At 40.6% G+C, this 24,531-nt stretch overlaps 1 non-coding gene across 1 annotated transcript; it reads right to left on the reverse strand.

The window, feature by feature from the left end:
- Positions 1 to 23,961: 23,961 nt before the first annotated feature.
- Positions 23,962 to 24,034, reverse strand: TRNAR-UCU. The gene has a single exon. It is a non-coding gene; the product is annotated as a tRNA-Arg (tRNA).
- Positions 24,035 to 24,531: the final 497 nt, after the last annotated feature.

Here is a 24,531-nt window from a genome sequence, read left to right on the forward strand (position 1 = left end):
CGGGGGAGATGGCGGTGAGGCGGAGGCGAGGCAGGGTCGGGGGAGACGGCGGCGAGGCGGGGTCGGGGGAGACAGCGGCGAGGCGGAGGCGACGAGGAATAGTAGAGGAGAATTGGGGGAGGAAGCAGAGGAGAGGGAATCAGGCCGCGCGGGGGGTTAGGTGAAAATAGCTTTAACAGTAGCGTGGGGAGGCAAAATGCGCTGCTGCTAAAATCCGTAGTAGTAGCGCTGTTCGTAGAAGGGTGCTACTACTATACCTAGCACGTCAGGAATGGTGTGGCAATTATAGTAGTAGTGCGTTCTGTTCCTGCCGCGCTACTGCTAAGCGGGTAATAGTAGCGCCGTTCTAGCAGACGCGCTACTGCTAAGTAGCAGTAGCGCCTCATTTTAACAAGCGCTACTGGTAACATTCTGTGTATAAGGTTTTCCCTAGTAGTGATGGATCAGTGATCACTCAATGATGTAACAAGGAAATAGCACAATTGGTACCAATTCTTGTCGGTTTCTCACACCTACACAAATAAGGCTTATGGTGGAGCTCGGTGAGGATAGTGGCACAAAAATTTGATGCAAAATGTTAGCAAGAGTCAATAATGTTGAAAAAGATTCACAAATTCACAAGTGAAACAAGTAGACCAATAGCAATGAATGGCACACAGAAACGCACACACGGATAGATAAATGGGGGCGTGCAACCAAGGATGAGCACAAAATGTGGAATCCACGGAAAACGCTCGTGTTGAACAACTCAAGAGAGACGCTAGCATGATTGCTCTATAGGCGGATACGACACTTGTGCACAACCTATAAGATGCAAAATGTATGAGTTTTCTATCCCAAGTATGCTATATATGTATGGTTCCCGATGTTGCTCTCAAGGTGATCCAAGATGATTGGATATGACAATGTTGTATGATGCTATGGTACTTTCTTAAAAGCTTCTTTGCTCTTTCTCTTTTGCTTAAAAGCTTATTCTTTTTTTTGTATGGCCACTATGCGAAATGCACAAACCAAGATAGTAATTGTGTATATGCGGGAACAAACTTGAGGCACACGAGATGATATGATACCGATATGGTATGGTATGTATGCAATGTATGGTGTAGATCACTAATGTGCACAAGTAACGTTGCCGGCAATACTCAAATGGCTAGTCTCGACAGGCAAGTAACGCAAAATGGGCTAGGGGTTAACAATGCAATGGCAAGGTAATATACAATGGAGGGATACCACGATACCGAGATGATATGGAGGTTATCGTCAAGGGTTTGTTGTTTGTAAGCCACGGACGGATGATGGTGAAGTGGTCAATGTCGATGACGAACTCGAGGCAATGATGAGTGGCGGTGATCTTGATGGAGATACCAAGATGATGGTGACTCGTCCCTAAGTAGCCGAAACACCTTAGGAAACGGAAAAATCGCGAACTCAAAATCTCAAATGGTGATATCAGGATGTGGTGGTGGTTTTGTGGAAACTCAATGGAATTGTAGAATGGCAATGATGAGTTGTGGAGTACGCAATGCGAAAATGGAGGGTAAGGTGGTGGACTATACACGGTGTCAGAGTTGGAAACGTGATCCCTAAGTAGCCAAAACACCTTAGGAGACACAACTCACAACACAAACAAAATTGGGTTAAGGTGTGGTGGTGGATGTGTATGGTGGTCAAGCATATGCAGAAGTTATGGTGGTGGTGGTGGTTGATGAAGAAGCAATCGTCCCTAAGTATCCTAAACACCTTAGGAGACTCAAATCACAACTCAAACAACCTCAAATGCTATAAGGAACAAAAAGGGTTAGGTTGCGGAAGTCGGTGGTGGTTATGCGGATGATATGGTGGAAGCCCTAGGCAAAGATGCCAAAGTTCTAAAATTTTATGGAGTTAAACGGTGATGGTAGTATTTTTGTGGTAAGGGGGATGTAAAGAGCTTCTCAACGAGCTAAAGAACGCGAAAATCGGACTCCAGATGAATTAGTTATGGACAAAATGGTGAAACGGGACAGGCCGAGTTGCCGGGGGCCGGATATCCGGGGGTCAGTGTCCAGAACCGTGCAGATTTGGCGCTCAAGGAGCCGGATGTCCGGACTGGGGCCTGAATGTCCGGTGATGACCCACAAGTATAGGGGATCTATCGTAGTCCTTTCGATAAGTAAGAGTGTCGAACCCAACGAGGAGCAGAAGGAAATGATAAGCGGTTTCCAGCAAGGTATTCTCTGCAAGTACTGAAATAAGTGGTAACAGATAGTTTTGTGATAAGATAATTTGTAACGAGCAACAGGTAACAAAAGTAAATAGGGTGCAGCAAGGTGGCCCAATCCTTTTTGTAGCAAAGGACAAGCCTGGACAAACTCTTATATGATGTAAAGCGCTCCCAAGGACACATGGGAATATCGTCAAGCTAGTTTTCATCACGCTCATATGATTCGCGTTCGGTACTTTGATAATTTGGTATGTGGGTGGACCGGTACTTGGGTGTTGTCCTTACTTGGACAAACATCCCACTTATGATTAACCTCTATTGCAAGTGTCCGCAAATACAACAAAAGTATTAAGGTAAACCTAACCATAGCATGAAACATATGGATCCAAATCAGCCCCTTATGAAGCAACGCATAAACTAGGGTTTAAGCTTCTGTCACTCTAGCAACCCATCATCTACTTATTACTTCTCAATGCCTTCCTCTAGGCCCAAACAATGGTGAAGTGTCATGTAGTCGACGTTCACATAACACCACTAGAGGAGAGACAACATACATCTCATCAAAATATCGAACGAATACCAAATTCACATGACTACTAATAGCAAGACTTCTCCCATGTCCTCAGGAACAAAAGTAACTACTCACAAAGCATAAACATGTTCATAATCAGAGGGGTATTAATATGCATACAGGATCTGAACATATGATCTTCCACCAATTAAACCAACTAGCATCAACTACAAGGAGTAATTAACACTACTAGCAACCTACTAGCACCAATCCCAAACTTGGAGACAAGAATTGGGTACAAGAGATGAACTAGGGTTTTGAGATGAGATGGTGCTGATGAAGATTTTGATGGAGATTGCCCTCTCCCGATGAGAGGAGTGTTGGTGATGACGATGACGATGATTTCCCCCTCCGGGAGGGAAGTTTCCCCGGCAGAACAGCCCCGCCAGAACCCTAGATTGGCTCCGCCAAGGGTCCGCCTCATGGCGGCGGAGTTTCGTCCGAGAAGATGGCTTATGATTTTTTTCCCATCGAAAGAGTCCATATAGCAGAAGATGGTCACTGGAGGGCCACCAGGGGGCCCACGAGGTAGGGGGCGCGCCCAGGGGGGTAGGGCGCGCCCCCCACCCTCGTGGGCAGGGTGTGGCCCCCTAGTGAAGATCTTGAGCTGAATGTTTTTTATATATTTGGAAAACATCATCCGTGAAGTTTGAGGACTTTTGGAGCTATGCAGAATAGATCTCTAATATTTGCTCCTTTTCCAGCCAGAATCCCAGCTACCGGCATTTTCCCTTCTTTATGTAAACCTTGTAAAATAAGAGAGAATAGGCATAAGTATTGTGACATAATGTGTAATAACAGCCCATAATGCAATAAATATTGATATAAAAGCATGATGCAAAATGGACGTATCAACTCCCCCAAGCTTAGACGCTTGTCCTCAAGCGAAAAGCCGAAATCGAAAAATATGTCCACATGTTTAGAGATGAAGGTGTCGATAAAAATAAAATATGGACATGAGGGCATCATGATCATTCTTAGAGCAGCAACTTATATAATTCTTGTCATATGATATCTTATGCTAGAGTAATAATTCAATCACAATATCAAGTATGAATCGTAAACTTCATTGAAAACTAACAAACTATAATCTCAGTCATTGAAGCAATTGCAATTTATCATAACATAGGAAAGAGTCAATGTATAAGAGCTTTTCAGCAAGTCCACATACTCAACTATTATATAGTATTTCACAATTGCTGACACTCACACAATACTTATGGGTATGGAGTTTTAATAGGACACAGAGAAAGATAGGGGCTTATAGTTTTGCCTCCCAATGTTTTACCTCAAGGGTAATGTCAACAGTAATAGTTCATGAAAACCCACATCCAATTAGCCATATATACCAGGATCTTTCCAACATATTGTGCTTGCCAAAGGATAAAATGTAAAAAGGAAGGGTGAAGATCAACATGACTCTTATGTAAAGTAGGAGATAAAAGTAAAAGATAGGCCCTTCGCAGAGGGAAGCAGAGGTTGTCATGCGCTTTTATGGGTAAATGCACAAAATCCTAATGCGAAAGAACATCACTTTATATTGCCACTTGTGATATGGACCTTTATTATGCAGCATGTCGCTTTTATTACTTCCATATCACATGATCGTATAAAGCTTATTTCTTCCACCCCAATCAATCATACATATTTAGAGAGCATTTTTTATTGCTTGCACCGATGACAACTTACTTGATGGATCTTACTCAATCCATAGGTAGGTATGGTGGACTCTCATGGAAAAACTGGTTTAAGGGTATTTGGAAGCACAAGTAGTATCTCTACTTGGTGCAATGAATTTGGCTAGCATGAGGGGGAAAGGCATGCTCAACATGTTGGAGGATCCAAGACAATATAATTTATCTCAGATGTAAGAGAACATAACCCATTACGTTGTCTTCCTTGTCCAATGTCAACTCTTTAGCATGTCATATTTTAATGAGTGCTCACAATCATAAAAGATGTCTAAGATAGTATATTTATATGTGAAGACCTCTCTTTCTTTATTACTTCCTATTAATTGCAACGATGACCAAAACTATGTTTGTCAACTCTCAATAACTTTTATTCATCATACTCTTTCTATATGAGCTCATTACTCTCCATAAGAGTCACATGATCTCTTTGTTTCTTTTTATTTCTTTCTCTTTTCTTTTATTCACTTAGGATCATGGCAAAGATAATCAAGCCCTTGACTCAACACTAATCTTTATTATATAGCTCACGGACTCGATTACATAGAAGGGTAATAAAGCAAAATTCACAACTAGATCATACTAAGTACTTTTATTCTACTAGATAAAGATATTACCAAAAGGATCGAACTAAGAAAAACGGTAAATATAAAAGTGATGGTGATACGATACCGGGGCACTCCCCCAAGCTTGGCAGTTGCCAAGTGGAGTGCCCATACCCAGGTGATTACGTCTCCTTTGTTGGTGAAGAAGGTGGAGTTGTTGATGATGGATAGTCACACATCGAGCGTAGGAGGTCTTCTAACTTGCGGATAATGCCCTTGAGTGCGATGATATTCTCCTTCAACAAAATATTTTCAGGTGTGAGATACTTATTTTGTATACGAGCTAACTCAATCATCTTGAAAGCTTTGATTTCTGTTGGGGTAAGAGAATTGTGATCCAGTTGAAGGGTGTCTTCTTTTGCCGGAACTTGGTCCTCCATGGCCTTCTTGATCCCTTCATCCTTGTTGATCTCCATAGATTCTTCTCTCTTCCGCTCTATTTTCATTAGCCAAGCATCGTTGCCCTCATGGTTGGAGGAGGAGGGAGGCGACATAGTGCCTGGCCTTGACAACCCTGACAGAAAACAGCTCGAAACAAAGACAGGAGATTTTTGCGTGATACGGGAGTCAAAAACCCCGGGAGGTTATATAATGAATTTTTAGAGACCAAAATACGTGTCCTGTAAGAAAACGGAGTCCGGAGAGCACACGAGGTGCCCACGAGGTAGGGGGCGCACCCTCCACCCTCGTGGAGCCCTCGTGTCCTTTCCGGACTGCTGCTTATTTCTTTATTTTTCTAAATATTCCAAAACGGAGAAATATTGCCTTAAAAACTGTTTTGGAGTCGGTTTACTTACCGTACCACATACCTATTCCTTTTCGGAGTCTGAAACATTCTGGAAGGTGTCCTTTATGTATTCCTCCGGGGTTACGGTTTCAATAACATTGGTTTCAACATTTATGGGATTACCTGAGATATAATGTTTGATTCTTTGATCATTTACCACCTTCGAATTTGTGCCTTCGAAGTTGTTGATTTTTATGGCCCCGGAACGGTAGACCTCTTCGATAACGTAAGGACCTTCCCATTTAGCGAGAAGTTTTCTTGTAAAAAATCTTAAACGAGAGTTGTATAGCAATACATAATCACCTACATTAAACTCACGCTTTTGTATTCTTTTATCATGCCACCTTTTAACTTTTTCTTTAAACAACTTGGCATTTTCGTAGGCTTGGGTTCTCCATTCATCAAGTGAGTTAATATCAAATAACCTCTTCTCACCGGCAAGTTTAAAATCATAATTTAGTTCTTTAATAGCCTAATAAGCCTTGTGTTCTAGTTCAAGAGGTAAGTGACATGCTTTTCCATAGACCATTTTATACGAGACATACCCATAGGATTTTTATATGCAGTTCTATAGGCCCATAATGCATCATCAAGTTTCTTGTACCAATTCTTTTTGCACCTATTAACAGTCTTTTGCAAAATTAATTTGAGTTCTCTATTACTCAATTCTACTTGACCACTAGACTGAGGGTGATAAGGAGATGCAATTCTATGATTAATATCGTATTTAGCAAGCATTTTACGGAAAGCACCATGAATAAAATGTGAACCACCATCAGTCATTAAATATCTAGGGACTCCAAACCTTGGAAATATAACTTCTTTAAGCATTTTAATAGAGGAGTTATGATCAACACTACTAGTTGGAATAGCTTCTACCCACTTAGTAACATAATCAAGAGCAACTAAAATATGTGTAAAACCATTAGAGGAAGGAAAAGGTCCCATATAGTCAAAGCCCCAACCATCAAATGGTAAAATAACAAGTGAATAATTCGTAGGCATTTCTTGACGTCTACTAATATTACCAATTCTTTGACATTCATCACAAGATAAGACAAACTTACGGGCATCCTTGAAGAGAGTAGGCCAATAAAAACCAGATTGTAGTACCTTATGTGCAGTTCTATCTCCAGCATGGTGTCTGCCATAAGCTTCGGAGTGACACTTGCGTAGGATCTGTTCCTATTCATGCTCAGGTACACAACGTCTAATAACACCATCTACTCCTTCTTTATAAAGGTGTGGGCCATCCCAAAAGTAATGCCTCAAATCATAGAAGAACTTTTTCTTTTGCTGGTATGTGAAACTAGGTGGTATAAACTTAGCAACAATGTAATTAGCATAATCAGCATACCATGGAGCAGTATGAGAAGCATTTATGACATTTAATTGCTCATCACGAAAGCTATCATCAATAGGTAGTGGGTCATCAAGCACATTTTCTAACCTAGACAAGTTGTCTGCAACGGGTTTCTCGGCTCCTTTTCTATCAACAATATGTAGATCAAATTCTTGAAGCAAGAGAACCCATCTAATAAGTCTAGGTTTAGCATATTTCTTTTTCATAAGATATTTAATAGCAGCATGATCAGTGTGAATAGTTACTTTAGAATCAACAATATAAGGTCTAAACTTATGACAGGCAAATACAACTGCTAAGAATTCTTTTTCAGTAGTAGCATAATTTCTTTGAGCATTGTCTAGAGTTTTACTAGCATATTGAATAACATTTAATTTCTTATCAACTCTTTGTCCTAGAACAACACCTACAACATAATCACTAGCATCACACATAATTTCAAAGGGTAAATTCCAATCAGGTGGCTGAACAATAGGTGCAGAGATCAATGCTTTCTTAAGTATTTCAAATGCTGCTACACAATCATCATCAAAGACAAATGGTATATCTTTTTGTAATAAATTAGTCAGAGGCCGAGAGATTTTTGAGAAGTCCTTAATGAACCTCCTATAAAAACTGGCATGACCAAGGAAACTTCTTATAACTTTGATGTCCTTGGGACATGGCATCTTTTCAATAGCATCAACCTAGGCTTTATCAACTTCAATATCTCTTTCAGAAACTTTATGCCCCAAGACAATACCTTCATTAACCATAAAGTGGCACTTTTCCCAATTCAGGACAAGATTAGTTTCTTCACATCTCTGCAAAACTCGATCAAGGTTGCTCAAGCAATCATTAAAAGAAGATCCATAGACGGAAAAGTCATCCATTAAAACCTCACAAATCTTTTCACAAAAGTCATAGAATATAGCCATCATGCATCTTTGAAAGGTAGCAGGTGCATTACATAAACCAAAAGGCATACGTCTATAAGCAAAAGTACCAATAGGGCATGTGAAAGTAGTCTTTGATTGATCTTTGGCTGACACGGGTATTTGAGAGAAACCAGAATAACCATCTAGAAAGCAAAAATGTGTATGTTTGGACAATCTTTCTAGCATTTGATCGATAAAAGGTAAGGGGTAATGATCCTTTTTAGTAGCCTTATTTAATTTGCGGAAATAAATTACCATCCTATAACCAGTAATAATTCTTTCAGGAATCAATTCATTTTTGTCATTGATACGTCTCCGTCGTATCTACTTTTCCAAACACTTTTGCCCTTGTTTTGGACTCTAACTTGTATGATTTGAATGGAACTAACCCGGACTGACGCTGTTTTCAGCAGAATTACCATGATGTTGTTTTATGTGCAGAAAACAAATATTCTCGGAATGACCTGAAACTCCACGGAACATCTTAGAAAAAAACAATAAAAAATCCTCGCCAAAGATGAAGACCAGGGGGCCCACACCCTTCTCACGAGGGTGGGGGGCACCCCCCTAGGGCGCGCCCCCCTACCTCGTGGGCCCCCTGTTGCGTCTCCGACTCCAACTCCACCTCCATATATTGAGTTTCGATGAGAAAAAAATTAGAGAGAAGAAATCATCACGTTTTACGATACGGAGCCACTGCCAAGCCCTAAAACCTCTCGGGAGGGCTGATCTGGAGTCCGTTCGGGGCTCCGGAGAGGGGGATTCGTCGCCGTCGTCATCATCAACCATCCTCCATCACCAATTTCATGATGCTCAGCGCCGTGCGTGAGTAATTCCATCGTAGGCTTGCTGGACGGTGATGGGTTGGATGAGATTTATCATGTAATCGAGTTAGTTTTGTTAGGGTTTGATCCCTAGTATCCATTATGTTCTCAGATTGATGTTGCTATGACTTTGCTATGCTTAATGCTTGTCACTAGGGCCCGAGTGCCATGATTTCAGATCTGAACCTATTATGTTTTCATGAATATATGTGAGTTCTTGATCCTATCTTGCAAGTCTATAGTCACATACTATGTGTTATGATCCGGCAACCCCGAAGTGACAATAATCGGGACCACTCCCGGTGATGACCATAGTTTGAGGAGTTCATGTATTCACTATGTGCTAATGCTTTGGCCCGGTTCTCTATTAAAAGGAGGCCTTAATATCCCTTAGTTTCCAATAGGACCCCGCTGCCACGGGAGGGTAGGACAAAAGATGTCATGCAAGTTCTTTTCCATAAGCACGTATGACTATATACGGAATACATGCCTACATTACATTGATGAATTGGAGCTAGTTCTGTGTCACCCTATGTTATGACTGTTACATGATGAACCGCATCCGGCATAATTATCCATCACTGATCCGGTGCCTACGAGTTTTCCATATACTGGTTTACGCTTATTTACTTTCCCGATGCTACTGTTACAATTACTACAAAATACCAAAAACATTACTTTTGTTGTCTTTACTTTTGTTGCCGCTACCACCACTATCATATTACTTGCTACTAAACACTTTGCTGCAGATACTAAGTTTCCAGGTGTGGTTGAATTGACAACTCAACTGCTAATACTTGAGAATATTCTTTGGCTCCCCTTGTGTCGAATCAATAAATTTGGGTTGAATACTCTACCCTCGAAAGCTGTTGCGATCCCCTATACTTGTGGGTTATCAAGACTAATTTCTGGCGCCGTTGCCGGGGAGCATAGCTCTATTCTTTGAGTCACTTGGGATTTATATCTTCTGGACACTATGAAGAACTTGAGAGATCCAAAAACCAAGATCTATCCCTCAACTACGAGGGGAGGTAAGGAACTGCCATCTAGCTCTGGACTTGATTCACCTTCTGTTATGAGTAAGTTTGCGACACCTACACCTGCTTCTGCTATTCGTTCTAATATGTCGCATGTTATTGATGATGCCACTTCTGCTACGCATGAAACTGCTTCTATGTCTGATACTATTGTGCCCCTTAGTGAATTTCTTGATGAACAAATTGCTAGGGCTAGAGAAAAAGAAATTGTTGAATCTGAATACGATGATGATAGTGATGATGAAAATATGCCTGTTATTCCTGAGGGTTGTCTTTTTGATATGGAATCTTCTGCCGCTATTTTTGCTTGCAAAGATAGATATGAGCTTAAAAGGTTATTAATTAAATGGAACAAAGAATCACTTAGAGATAAAATGAGACCTGACCCTGCTTTTGCTACTTCACCTATTTGTGTTCCTGATAAGGATTATGAATCCTCTGTTGATCCTGATATAATTACTTTGGTTGAATCTGATCCGTTTTATGGCTATGAATCTGAAACTGTTGTGGCAAATCTTACTAAGTTAAATGATATAGCTGCCCTATTCACTAATGATGAGAGATCGCGTTACCTCTATATACTCAAAATATTTCCGTTCTCATTAAAGGGTGATGCTAAGATATGGTTTAATTCTCTTGATCCTGGTTGTGTGCGTAGTCCCCAGGATATGATTTATTACTTCTCTGCTAAATATTTTCCTGCTCATAAGAAACAAGCTGCTTTGAGGGAAATATACAACTTCGTGCAAATTAAAGAAGCGAGTCTCCCACAAGCTTGGGGGAGGCTTCTCAAGTTACTTAATGCTTTGACTGATCATCCTCTTAAGAAACCTAAAATACTTGATATCTTTTATAATGGACTAACCGACACTTCCAGAGATTACCTGGATAGTTGTGTTGGTTCTCTTTTCAGGGAAAGAACACCGGATGAAGCTGAAATTTTATTGAATAATATGTTTACAAATGAAAATAATTGGGCACCTCCTGAGCCACCTCCTGAGCCAATTCCTGAGCCAGCTCCTGCTCCAATTACTGAGCCCATTCTTAAACCAACTCCGAAGAAGAGAGGTGTTTTATTCCTCAGTCCCGAAGATATGCAAGAGGCAAAGAAATCTATGAAAGAAAAGGTATTAAAGCTGAAGACGTTAAGAATTTACCTCCTATTGAAGAAATACATGGTCTTAATTCACCGCCTGTTGAAGAAACATATGATCTCAATTCTTTATTTACTGAAGAACCTCCTAATCCCGATATCCCGAGACAGGTAGTAAAGGTAAATTCTCTCTATAGATATGATAAAGTTGAACTCCCTCCTACTAAAATTAGTAGTCAGTGCTTGGATGAGTTTGATAACTTTATGTTTAAGCAAGACGACTTCAATGCTTATTTTGGTAGACAACTAAAAGAAAATGCTTATATGATTAGACGCTTGGGTGATTATATGGCTGATATTAAAGGTGAACTTAAACTTGTTAGCAAACATGCCTCTATGGTTACCACTCAAGTAGAACAAGTACTTAAGGCTCAAAAAGAAGTGCTTGATGAAATGAATAGTAAGAAAAATGATTATGCTGTTAAAGTGGCTACTAGAACTGGTAGAATGACTCAGGAACCTTTGTATCCTGAAGGCCACCCTAAGAGAATCAAGCAAGATTCTCAAAGAAATAATATTGATGTTCCTAGTTCTTCTAAAAAGAAGAAGAAGAAAAATGATAGAACTGTGCAAACTTCTAGTGAACCTATTGTTGAACCACCTGATAATCCAAATGATATATCTATGTCTGATTCTTAAACACAATCTGGTAATGAACATGAACCTAGTAAAAATATTAATGATGATGCTCATGATGATGCTCAACCTAGTAATGACAATGATGTAGAAATTAAACCTGTTGTTGATCTTGATAACCCACAATCAAAGAATCAACATTATGATAAAAGAGACTTTGTTGCTAGGAAACATGGTAAAGAAAGGGAACCTTGGGTTCAGAAACCTATGCCTTTTCCTCCGAAACCATCCAAGAAAAAGGATGACGAGGATTTTGAGCGCTTTTCTGAAATGATTAGGCCTATCTTTTTGCGTATGAGATTAACTGATGTGCTTAAAACAAATCCTTATGCTAAATATATGAAGGATATCATTACTAATAAAAGAAAGATACCGGAAGCTGAAATTTCCACCATGCTTGCTAATTATACTTTTAAGGGTGGAATACCAAAGAAACTTGGAGACGCCGGAGTACCCACTATACCTTGCTCCATTAAAAGGAATTATATTAAAACTGCTTTATGTGAGCTTGGAGCCGGTGTTAGTGTTATGCCGCTCTCTTTATATCGTAGACTTGACTTGAATAAGCTGACACCTAATGAAATATCTTTGCAAATGGCTGATAAATCAACTGCTATACCTGTCGGTATCTGTGAGGATGTGCCTGTTGTGGTTGCAAACGTTACTATTTTAACGGACTTTGTTATTCTTGATATTCCCGAGGATGATAGTATGTCTATTATTCTTGAAAGACCTTTTCTTAATACTGCAGGGGCTGTTATTGATTGCAACAAAGGCAATGTCACTTTTCATATTAATGGTAATGAGCATACGGTACACTTTCCGAGGAAACAACCTCAAGTTCATAGTATCAACTCTATTGGAAAAATTCCATCGATTATATTTGGAGGTTTTGAATTTCCTCTTCCTACTGTCAAGAAGAAATATGATATTCTTATTATTGGGGATGTGCATATCCCCGTTGAGGTAACTTAGTGTTATTCGAAATTTCTCTGGTTTCATGATTATCGGAACGAGTTTGTTAACAAGACTTGATCAACCTTGTTAGTGGATTCTTTTTGATGAGCATGAGATGGATGAAACTAGAAGCACAAACTTTTGTACCCCACTTTTACTTTCTGTTATTTAGTAGAAATAAAGTAAACAATAGTATTTTTCTGTCTGTTCCTTGACTTATCCGTGCAATATAAAAATATCCCGAAAATAAAAGTCCTCGGAATGACATGCCAATTTAATATGATTTTTTCGGGAATATTTGAGGATTTACTGTGCAAAAATTACCGCGGGAGGAGCTGCCACCTGGCCACGAGGCTGGTGGGCGCCCCCCCCAAGGGCGCGCCCCCTGCCTCGTGGGCCCACGGTGGCCCTCCTCCACTTATCCCAGCACCCATCTTCTTCCTCTATCTCACACAAACCCGAAAAACCAACTCAAGCACAAATTCCAACCACTTTTGCTGTGATTTTCGATCTCCTTGCTAGCACCTCTCGCAAAACTGCTTGGGGAGATTGTTCCTTGGTATGTGACTCCTCCATTGGTCCAATTAGTTTTTGTTCTAGTGCTTTATTCTTTGCAAATTTGTGCTGCATAGGTGACCATGTTCTTGAGCTTGCATGTCAAATTTATATGGTTCTAAGTAGTTCTAATGCTTGATATAGGCTCTAGGCACTTGTAGGAGTAGTTGCTATCAATATTATTGAAGTTGGTTCACTTTTGTTTGAAGTTATTAAAAATTTCAGATTGTTTCAGAAAAATAATGAGGAGATTTTTGAGGGGCTCATCGAGCCAAAGCTCGAAGGAAAAGGCACCGAAGCCTAAGTATAATTTTCCGCGCACCACGGAGATTCGGGCGTGTGAATGGCCTTCTGAAGATTTCTTGAGAGCAGCCGGTATCTATGAAGATTTTCATGAATTGGCTCACAATGCAGGCCTCACCGCTTTCCTCCACGACCAATGCGATCAGTATCTCTTACTCAAAAATACTTTTGTGCAAAACTTTCATTTTCATTCTAGGAACTCACCACCTACGGTGGAGTTTCATTTATATGATGAGCATAAGGAGATGTCACTTTATGATTTCTGTCAGATTTGTTTAATCCCTTTTGAGGGCAAGACAGAAGAACCACATCATGATGATGTGGCTGGGTTTATTGATACTATCACTGTAGGAGAAACTAGAAAGGTTTCCGATGCACGAATCACTAGCATACATTTTCCTGTTTTACGTTACTTTGCATTATTTGCTAGTCGTTGTTTAATTGGACGCGGAAACAGTGGAAACCTTAGTATCCCTGATATAATTATTCTGCACCACGGTTTATACAGTGATAACACTTTTAGTATGGGCGGTATTATTGCTAGACGGTTAAGTATGAACCGTACTAAGGGTCCCATCTTTGGAGGCGTCTATGCCACATGCCTAGCTGCACATTTTAACATACCTATTAGGAATGCTGAGAAGGAAGAAAAGGTACTACCTCGTGTTTATCTAGATCATAAAAGTATGGTGGCACATGATTTTATTGTTACGAATAGGGAAGGAGAGCTTAAGTATCAATTGTTCTTTAACAAACATCATCCTGAAACTATTACGTTGCCTGCTCCTTCTTTGTTTAATTTTGTAAGACCCTACCTCGTTACGTGGGCTGCCGTCCAAGCTTACAAGAATCCTGCACCAGCCCCGGAACAGGAGCCACAAGATGAGCCTCCACGACAATCTGTTTATTCTTGGGATCCAGAGATGACTGTCAGCCAGTGGCAGTCAGAGTCTTCTTCTTCATCACAGTATGATCCCAACTATTCCTCCTCATCACAGTACGACCCCAACAACTATTATTATGGATATCCGCCAGGCCAGCTGTGGCCATAGACCAACTTAGGCCAAAAGCCTAAGCTTGGGGGAGTATGTATTTCTCACCGACATTACATTTATGCTCACACACACTCATTGCTAGATGTCGGTGCTCATACTTTTTCACTGAAATATCCATGCTTGTTTATTTTCTTTTTCCTACTTTCTTCTTGTGTGTTTGTTAAACCTTAAGAAAAACAAAAAAAATAGTAGTAGTTTATTTTTCTGCTGTAGTAGTAATAATTAAAAAGAAAACCCAAAAATATTTCCCGTTCTTCTTTTGCTTGTTGGGAGTTTTCCCGTGTAAATAGTTTTATTTCTTTTCTTTTCTTTGGGGGTCAGTAGGAGAAGACCATAATTAAATTGTTGAAGTGGCTCTTATATGCATTATTTTTTATTTAACCCAGAGCCCATATTGCCTTGTCTTCTCCTGTTTATTGAATGCTCGCAGATTCCAGCTAAGTCCAATGCACGTACACTCTTATTTTTATTCACACCGTTCGGTCGTGCAAGTGAAAGGCAATTATGATGATATATGATGGACTGACTGAGATGAGAAAAGCTGGTATGAACTCGACCTCTTTTGTTTTTGTAAATATGATGAGTCCCTCGTTCTTGATTCAGCTTATTATGAATAAACATGTTTGCAATGACAATTAGAGATCATAGTTGCTTGTGCCATGCTTGATTAGCTATGAGTTATAATGGTTTACCTTGTGTGCTAACATGCTATTGAGATGATTATGATGTGGTATGATGGGGTGGTATCCTCCTTTGAATGATTTAAGTGACTTGACTTGGCACATGTTCACGCATGTAGTTGAAACAAAATCAACATAGCCTTCATGATATTTATGTTCATGGTGGATTATATCCTACTCATGCTTGCATCCAATGTTTATTAATTTTAATGCATGTACATGGCTGTTGTCGTTCTCTAGTTGGTCGCTTCCCAGTCTTTTGCTAGCCTTCACTTGTACTAAGCGGGAATACTGCTTGTGCATCCAATCCCTTAAACCCCAAAGTTATTCCAGATGAGTCCACCATACCTACCTATATGCGGTATCTATCTGCCGTTCCAAGTAAATTTGTATGTGTCAAACTCTAAACCTTCAAATAATCATTATGTTTTGTATGCTCGAATAGCTCATGTATCAACAAAAGATGTCCTTATCTTCCGTGTTAGGCGGGTTATTCTCAAGAGGACTGGACTCCGCTCCTCACTCACGAGAAAATGGCTGGTCGCCGGGATGCCAAGTCCCATGCTTTATGCAAACTAAATCAAAATTAATTGCAAACAAAACTCCCCCTGGGACCTGATGTATGTTGGAGGCACTCGTTGTTTCGAGCAAGCCATGGATTGATGCTTGTTGGTGGAGGGGGAGTATAAACTTTACCATTCTGTTTGGGAACCGCCTATAATGTGTTTAGCATGGAAGATATCGCCATCTCTTAGTTCTTACGTTGATAATGAAAGTATACCGCTCAAAATACAATTTATCTCTATTTCAAAACCAAGGTCTGGCACCTTTACAAATCCCTGCTTCCCTCTGCGAAGGGCCTATCCATTTACTTTTATGTTGAGTCATCACCCTCTTATTAAAAAGCACTAGCTGGAGAGCACAGCTGTCATTTGCATTCATCACTGTTAATTTATATTGGGTATGACTATGATTGGATCTCTTTTACCATGAATTACAATGTCTAGTCAGTCCTTGATCTTTAAAGGTGCTCTGCATTTATGTTTTGCGGTCTCAGAAAGGGCTAGCGAGATACCATCTTGTTATATCATATTATGATTGTTTTGAGAAAGTGTTGTCATCCGAGATTTATTATTATGGCTTGCTAGTTGATTATGCTATTGATATGAGTAATTATGAGACCTGAGAATTATTGCAAATGTGGTTAGTTATGATCTATGCTGAAAACTTGAATGCTGGCTTGACATAGTTACAACAACAAGAGCAAACAGAGTTTGTAAAAGTTTTTCTTTCTTTCAGTTTGTCAACTGAATTGCTTGAGGACAAGCAAGGGTTTAAGCTTGGGGGAGTTGATACGTCTCCATCGTATCTACTTTTCCAAACACTTTTGCCCTTGTTTTGGAATCTAACTTGTATGATTTGAATGGAACTAACCCGGACTGACGCTGTTTTCAGCAGAATTACCATGATGTTGTTTTATGTGCAGAAAACAAATATTCTCGGAATGACCTGAAACTCCATGGAACATCTTAGAAAAAACAATAAAAAATCCTCGCTAAAGATGAAGACCAGGGGGCCCACACCCTTCTCACGAGGGTGGGGGGCGCCCCCCCCCTAGGGCGCGCCCCTACCTCGTGGGCCCCCTGTTGTGTCTTCGACTCCAACTCCACCTCCATATATTGAGTTTCGATGAGAAAAAAATCAGAGAGAAGAAATCATCACGTTTTACGATACGGAGCCGCCGCCAAGCCCTAAAACCTCTCGGGAGGGCTGATCTGGAGTCCGTTCGGGGCTCCGGAGAGGGGGATTCGTCGCCGTCGTCATCATCAACCATCCTCCATCACCAATTCCATGATGCTCAGCGCCGTGCGTGAGTAATTCCATCGTAGGCTTGCTGGACGGTGATGTTTTGGATGAGATTTATCATGTAATCGAGTTAGTTTTGTTAGGGTTTGATCCCTAGTATCCATTATGTTCTCAGATTGATGTTGCTATGACTTTGCTATGCTTAATGCTTGTCACTAGGGCCCGAGTGCCATAATTTCAGATCTGAACCTATTATGTTTTCATGAATATATGTGAGTTCTTGATCCTATCTTGCAAGTCTATAGTCACCTACTATGTGTTATGATCCGGCAACCCCAAAGTGACAATAATCGGGACCACTCCTGGTGATGACCATAGTTTGAGGAGTTCATGTATTCACTATGTGCTAATGCTTTGTTCCGATTCTCTATTAAAAGGAGGCCTTAATATCCCTTAGTTTCCAATAGGACCCCGCTGCCACGGGAGGGTAGGACAAAAGATGTCATGCAAGTTCTTTTCCATAAGCACGTATGACTATATACGGAATACATGCCTACATTACATTGATGAATTGGAGCTAGTTCTGTGTCACCCTATGTTATGACTGTTACATGATGAACCGCATCCGGCATAATTATCCATCACTGATCCAGTTCCTATGAGTTTTCCATATACTAGTTTACGCTTATTTACTTCCCCGATGCTACTTTCCCGATACTAGTTTTAATAATCTCTCTTCTTCATGTTCTGAAAGGTTAGCACAAATAATAACATGATATATCTTTTTCTCATCAAGATAAGCATATTTAAGAGTATCCGGTAACGGTTTAAGCTCAAACACGGGATCACCATTGGGTGGAGGAGGATCTCCTAGGATTCAACAGGTAAATTGTGTTTCAGAATAGGTTCATGTTTAAAGAATACTTCATCTAATTACCTTCTTTCATTCATAAACATATCATTTTCATGGTCTAGCAAATATTGTTCTAAAGGATCACTAGGAGGTACGGCAATAGAAGCAAGACCAATAATTTCATCTTTACTAGGTAATTCTTCTTCACGATGTTGTCTACTAAATTTAGAAAAATTAAATTCATGAGTCATATCATCTAAACCGACAGTAACAACATCTCTTTTGCAATCCATGGTAGCATTAACAGTATTTAAGAAGGGTCTACCAAATATAATGGAACAAAAACTATCTTGTGGGGAACCAAGAACAAGAAAATCAGTAGGATATTTAGTTTTCCCACACAACACTTCAACATCTCTAACAGTTCCCATTGGTGAAATAGCATCTCTATTAGCAAGTTTAATTATGACATCAATATCTTCTAACTCAACAGGTGCAATGTCATGCATAATTTATTTGTATAAGTCAATAGGTATTGCACTAGCACTAGCACCCATATCACATAAGCCATGATAACAATGATCTCCTATTTTAACAGAAATAACAGGCATACCTACCACAGGTCTAGGTTTATCTGTATCTCGGGGTTTAGCAATTCTAGCAGTTTCATCACAGAAATAAATAACATGCCCGTCTATATTATCAGCCAAGAGATCTTTAACAATAGCAATATTAGGTTCAACTTTAACTTGCTTAGGAGGTGTATATGTTTTAATATTGCTTTTACGAACCATAGTTGAAGCTTTAGCATGATCCTTTATCCTAACAGGGAAAGGTGGTTTCTCAACATAAGAAGTAGGAACAATATGATCATTATAAGTAATAGTCTTTTCTTCAACTTTAATAGGTGCAGCTACTTTTACTTCTATGGGAGGATGATATTTAAACCACTTCTCCTTGGGGAGATCAACATAAGCAGCAAAAGATTCACAGAAAGAAGGTACTATCTCAGAGTCAAGTCCATATTTAGTGCTAAATTTACAAAAAATATCGGTATCCATAAAAGATTTAACACAATCAAAACTAGGTGCCATACCTGACTCCTTACCATTGTCGAGGTCCCAATCTTCGGAGTTGCGTTCAATTCTTTCCAATAAATCCTATTTGAATTCAATAGTCTTCATCATAAAAGAGCCAGCACAAGAAGTATCAAGCATGGTGCGATTGTTATCAGAAAGCCGAGCATAAAAATTTTGAATAATCATTTCTCTTGAGAGCTCATGATTGGGGCATGAATATAACATTGATTTAAGCCTCCCCCAGGCTTGAGCGATGCTTTCTCCTTCGCGAGGCCAAAAATTATATATATAATTGCGATCACGATGAACAAGATGCATAGGATAAAACTTTTGATGAAATTCCAATTTCAATCGTTTGTAATTCCAAGACTCCATATCATCACATAGCCTATACCATGTCGATGCATCTCCCCTCAAAGATAAAGAGAAGACCTTCTTCTTAACAACATCTCCGGTACACCTGCAAGCTTAAATAATCCACAAACTTCATCCACATATATTAGATGCTCATCAGGATGTTTTGTTCCATCTCCCAAAAAAGGATTAGCTAGCAGTTTTTCTACCATACCCAAAGGAATTTCAAAGCAAGCATTTTCATTTTCAGTAGGTTCAGTAGGTTGAGGAGCAACTCTTTGCTCTACTGGTCGGGGTGAAGATACCCCGAACAAGCCCCTCAGAGGATTACTTTCCATAGTAACAGGTGACAGTAAATTTCAGCACACTATATAAATTTTTCCTTACCAAATTCCACCTACCAAAGGCGCTTCACTCCCCGGCAACGGCGCCAGAAAAGAGTCTTGATGACCCACAAGTATAGGGGATCTATCATAGTCCTTTTGATAAGTAAGAGTGTCGAACCCAACGAGGAGCAGAAGGAAATGATAAGCGGTTTCCAGCAAGGTATTCTCTGCAAGTACTGAAATAAGTGGTAACAGATAGTTTTGTGATAAGATAATTTATAACGAGCAACAGGTAACAAAAGTAAATAGGGTGCAGCAAGGTGGCCCAATCCTTTTTGTAGCAAAGGACAAGCCTGGACAAACTCTTATATGATGTAAAGCGCTCCCAAGGACACATGGGAATATCGTCAAGCTAGTTTTCATCAGCTCATATGATTCGCGTTCGGTACTTTGATGATTTGGTATGTGGGTGGACCGGTACTTGGGTGTTGTCCTTACTTGGACAAACATCCCACTTATGATTAACCTCTATTGCAAGCGTCCGCAAATACAACAAAAGTATTAAGGTAAACCTAACCATAGCATGAAACATATGGATCCAAATCAGCCCCTTATGAAGCAACGCATAAACTAGGGTTTAAGCTTCTGTCACTCTAGCAACCCATCATCTACTTATTACTTCCCAATGCCTTCCTCTAGGCCCAAACAATGGTGAAGTTTCATGTAGTCGACGTTCACATAACACCACTAGAGGAGAGACAACATACATCTCATCAAAATATCAAACGAATACCAAATTCACATGACTACTAATAGCAAGACTTCTCCCATGTCCTCAGGAACAAAAGTAACTACTCGCAAAGCATAAACATGTTCATAATCAGAGGGGTATTAATATGCATATAGGATCTGAACATATGATCCTCCACCAATTAAACCAACTAGCATCAACTACAAGGAGTAATTAACACTACTAGCAACCTACTAGCACCAATCCCGGACTTGGAGACAAGAATTGGATACAAGAGATGAACTAGGGTTTTGAGATGAGATGGTGCTGATGAAGATTTTGATGGAGATTGCCCTCTCCCGATGAGAGGAGTGTTGGTGATGACGATGACGATGATTTCCCCCTCCGGGAGGGAAGTTTCCCCGGCAGAACAGCCCCGCCAGAACCCTAGATTGGCTCCGCCAAGGGTCCACCTCGTGGCGGCGGAGTTTCGTCCGAGAAGATGGCTTATGATTTTTTTCCCATCGAAAGAGTCCATATAGCAGAAGATGGTCACTGGAGGGCCACCAGGGGGCCCACGAGGTAGGGGGCGCGCCCAGGGGGGTAGGGCGCGCCCCCCACCCTCGTGGGCAGGGTGTGGCCCCCCTGGTGAAGTTCTTGAGCTCAATGTTTTTTATATATTTGGAAAACATCATCCGTGAAGTTTGAGGACTTTTGGAGCTATGCAGAATAGGTCTCTAATATTTGCTCCTTTTCCAGCCAGAATCCCAGCTACCGGCATTCTCCCTTCTTTATGTAAACCTTGTAAAATAAGAGAGAATAGGCATAAGTATTGTGACATAATGTGTAATAATAGCCCATAATGCAATAAATATTGATATAAAAGCATGATGCAAAATGGATGTATCATCCGGCCCGATGGCCTGGATGTCCGGCCCGACGATTCCAGATCTCGTTTGGGGCGGAAATTTTCGAATTGGGGGCGGAAATTGATGATTTTTGAGGCAAAATTTGATGGATTTCGTGGATGGAAAGTGGGGAAACTTGGGGAAAAGGTAGATCTACTCAAGACACAACGGATCCATGGATCAAAATCAACAAAACATCATCAAACCAACAAATCACAAAAAAAATTGGGCGCTATTTTTTGGTGGGGATTTTCGAATTTAGGACGAAATCAACAAAATTAGGCTAGAAAACACAACGGGGAGGCTCCGTAATCGTGATCAACGTGGCTCATGATACCAAGATGGTGTAGGGTGGAACCCTAGATGGACGATTTTTCACGAAAGGAGCGAATCCTGCGATGAACACGAAGAACATGAGGGGAAACACAAGAGAATCACTCAAACCAATAAGAATGATCACACATATGCTAGATCCAAGTACACAAAAGGAGATACAAGATCTAAAGTCAACAAGGGACGATACAAATGGTAACCGGTCTTCTCCGTGAGGAGGTCTTGATGGTCTTCTCCGTGAGGAGGTCTTGAATCCAACGTGGATCTTCTTCGTAGAGGGGTCGCGGTCTCTCTCATGGAGTAGATCCGATGTGGATGAGCGAGGCTCTATCTCTAATATGTGCTATCACAACGCTAACCCTAACTAGAAGGAGGTGGAGGAGTATATATAGTCTACAGCCACGAAGGGGTAAGTGAGGAAGGGGTACATGGGCCTTTGGCCCGGTTAGGCACGCGCAGGTGCCGGACGTCCGGGCTGGGGGCCGGATGTCCGGGGCTTCGGGACAAGCCGGATGTCCGGACTGAAGTGGAGGTTCAACTGCTCTCTGGATACGTCGATGCCGGATTTCTGGGGGAGATGTCGGATGTCCGGGCTGTCGGGAGGCGCCGGGTGTCCGGGGTTGGCGCCGGATGTCCGGCCACTGAGGCTTGTTCGGCCGAACTGTTGGTGCAACAGTTGGGCGGCTGCACAGGCGCCGGATGTCCGGCCGCTGTAGCTTCAGCAGCTCCGTCTTCTTTTGTCGTCGCTTCCAGGCTTCCCTCGCAGATGGTGTAGTTGTTCATTGGCGCTTGCACTCCTTCTCGTCGTCCGTAGTGTTCCGACAATACCTATGCATGCACACGAGTGGAGTGTCAAGTAGTATACCATCCTCGAAGGGGTCAAATAAGCACATGTATAGGAGATGATTCACCTTTGTGTATGTGAAGTAGATGTCGCACGTGTCACCCGCCGAACGGACTCTTGACATGGTGATGTCCATAGGATGCTCCGTATCAGAAAGTATCTTGTGTGGTTCCGTGAATATCATTAGGTCTTCTTCCGTCGTCGCTTCCAGGCTTCCCTTGCGGATGGTGTAGTTGTTCCTTGGCACTTGCACTCCTCCTCGTCGTCCATAGTGTTCCGACAATACTTATGCACACGAGTGAAGTGTCAAGTAGTATACCATCCTCGAAGGGGTCAAGTGAGCACATGTATAGGAGATGATTCACCTTTGTGTATGTGAAGTAGATGTCGCACGTGTCACCCGCCGAACGGACTCTTTGACAGAAAGTATATTGTGTATGTGAAGTAGAATGCTCCGTATCAGAAAGTATCTTGTGTGGTTCCGTGAATATCATTAGGTATCTAGCCATAGTTTTTCCTATGTTTTTTTTCATTTTACCCACAAACATTTTTTCCTTGTACAGATGAAGAACAGAAAATGGAAAACAAGAAAGAAGTAGTTCTATTATAATATAAATTTGTTTTCATTTTCGAAATGAAGGACATAAAACAAAAAACAAAAAACAAATAGTTATATTCTAATAGAGCGTGGACATGTATAGGAGATGATTCATCTTTGTGTATGTGAAGTAGATGTCGCACGTGTCACCCGCCGAACGGACTCTTGACAGAAAGTATATTGTGTATGTGAAGTAGAATGCTCCGTATCAGAAAGTATCTTGTGTGGTTCCGTGAATATCATTAGGTATCTAGCCATAGTTTTTCCTATATTTTTTTTCATTTTACCCACAAACATTTTTTTCCTTGTACAGATGAAGAACAGAAAATGGAAAACAAGAAAGAAGTAGTTCTATTCTAATATAAATTTGTTTTCATTTTTGAAATGAAGGACATAAAACGAAAAAAAAATAGTTATATTCTAATAGAGCATGGATTAGGGGAAAAAGAGGATGCACGCCCGGTGGGACTCGAACGTGTCACCCGTCGAACGGACTCTTGACAGAAAGTATATTTTGTATGTGAAGTAGAATGCTCCGTATCAGAAAGTATCTGTGTGGTTCCGTGAATATCATTAGGTATCTAGCCATAGTTTTTCCTATATTTTTTTTCATTTTACCCACAAACATGTTTTTCCTTGTACAGATGAAGAACAGAAAATGGAAAACAAGAAAGAAGTAGTTCTATTCTAATATACATTTGTTTTCATTTTCGAAATGAAGGACATAAAACGAAAAACAAAAAACAAATAGTTATATTCTAATAGAGCATGGATTTAGGGGAAAAAGAGGATGCACGCCCGGTGGGACTCGAACCCACAATCGCTTGATTAGAAGTCAAACGCCTTGTCCATTAGGCCACGGGCGCTGCTGTGATGTACTTGCCACCCCTACCTATATATTGGATATTCATCACGAGGGCTCGCCCCCAGAAAACACTGTCAAACCTCTCCCTCTCACAGTGTTATTCTCTCCTTTCCCTTTCGTGAGAAAACACTGGAATGAACTAGGTCCGTGGTTCTTGTGTGGCGATCTACCACCTGTTTCTTGGACTGAATCCCTGTCCGTGTTATTTTTTTCGTTTTTTTTTTTTGCGTATTGTGCAATACCGCACAATCCATCGCTATCTTAACCATTTGGTGTTATTTTTTTCGTTTTAACGAGTCCATATTCTTTCTTGCCTGTCACATACACCGTATTTGTTACCTCAAAAAGACAAAAACATACACCGTATTTGCTTGGTCGGTCGAGTGTGTTTCATGTAGCAACATGATATCGGATTCAATACACGTCTGTTCAAAATTCTGATAACCAAGCAAAAAGTATGTGCTGACCCGAGTGCCCTTTTAGGTAAAAACTACTACT

Source organism: Triticum dicoccoides, chromosome 4A, assembly GCF_002162155.2.
Source record: "Triticum dicoccoides isolate Atlit2015 ecotype Zavitan chromosome 4A, WEW_v2.0, whole genome shotgun sequence".
In the NCBI taxonomy this organism is placed as follows: domain Eukaryota; kingdom Viridiplantae; phylum Streptophyta; class Magnoliopsida; order Poales; family Poaceae; genus Triticum; species Triticum dicoccoides.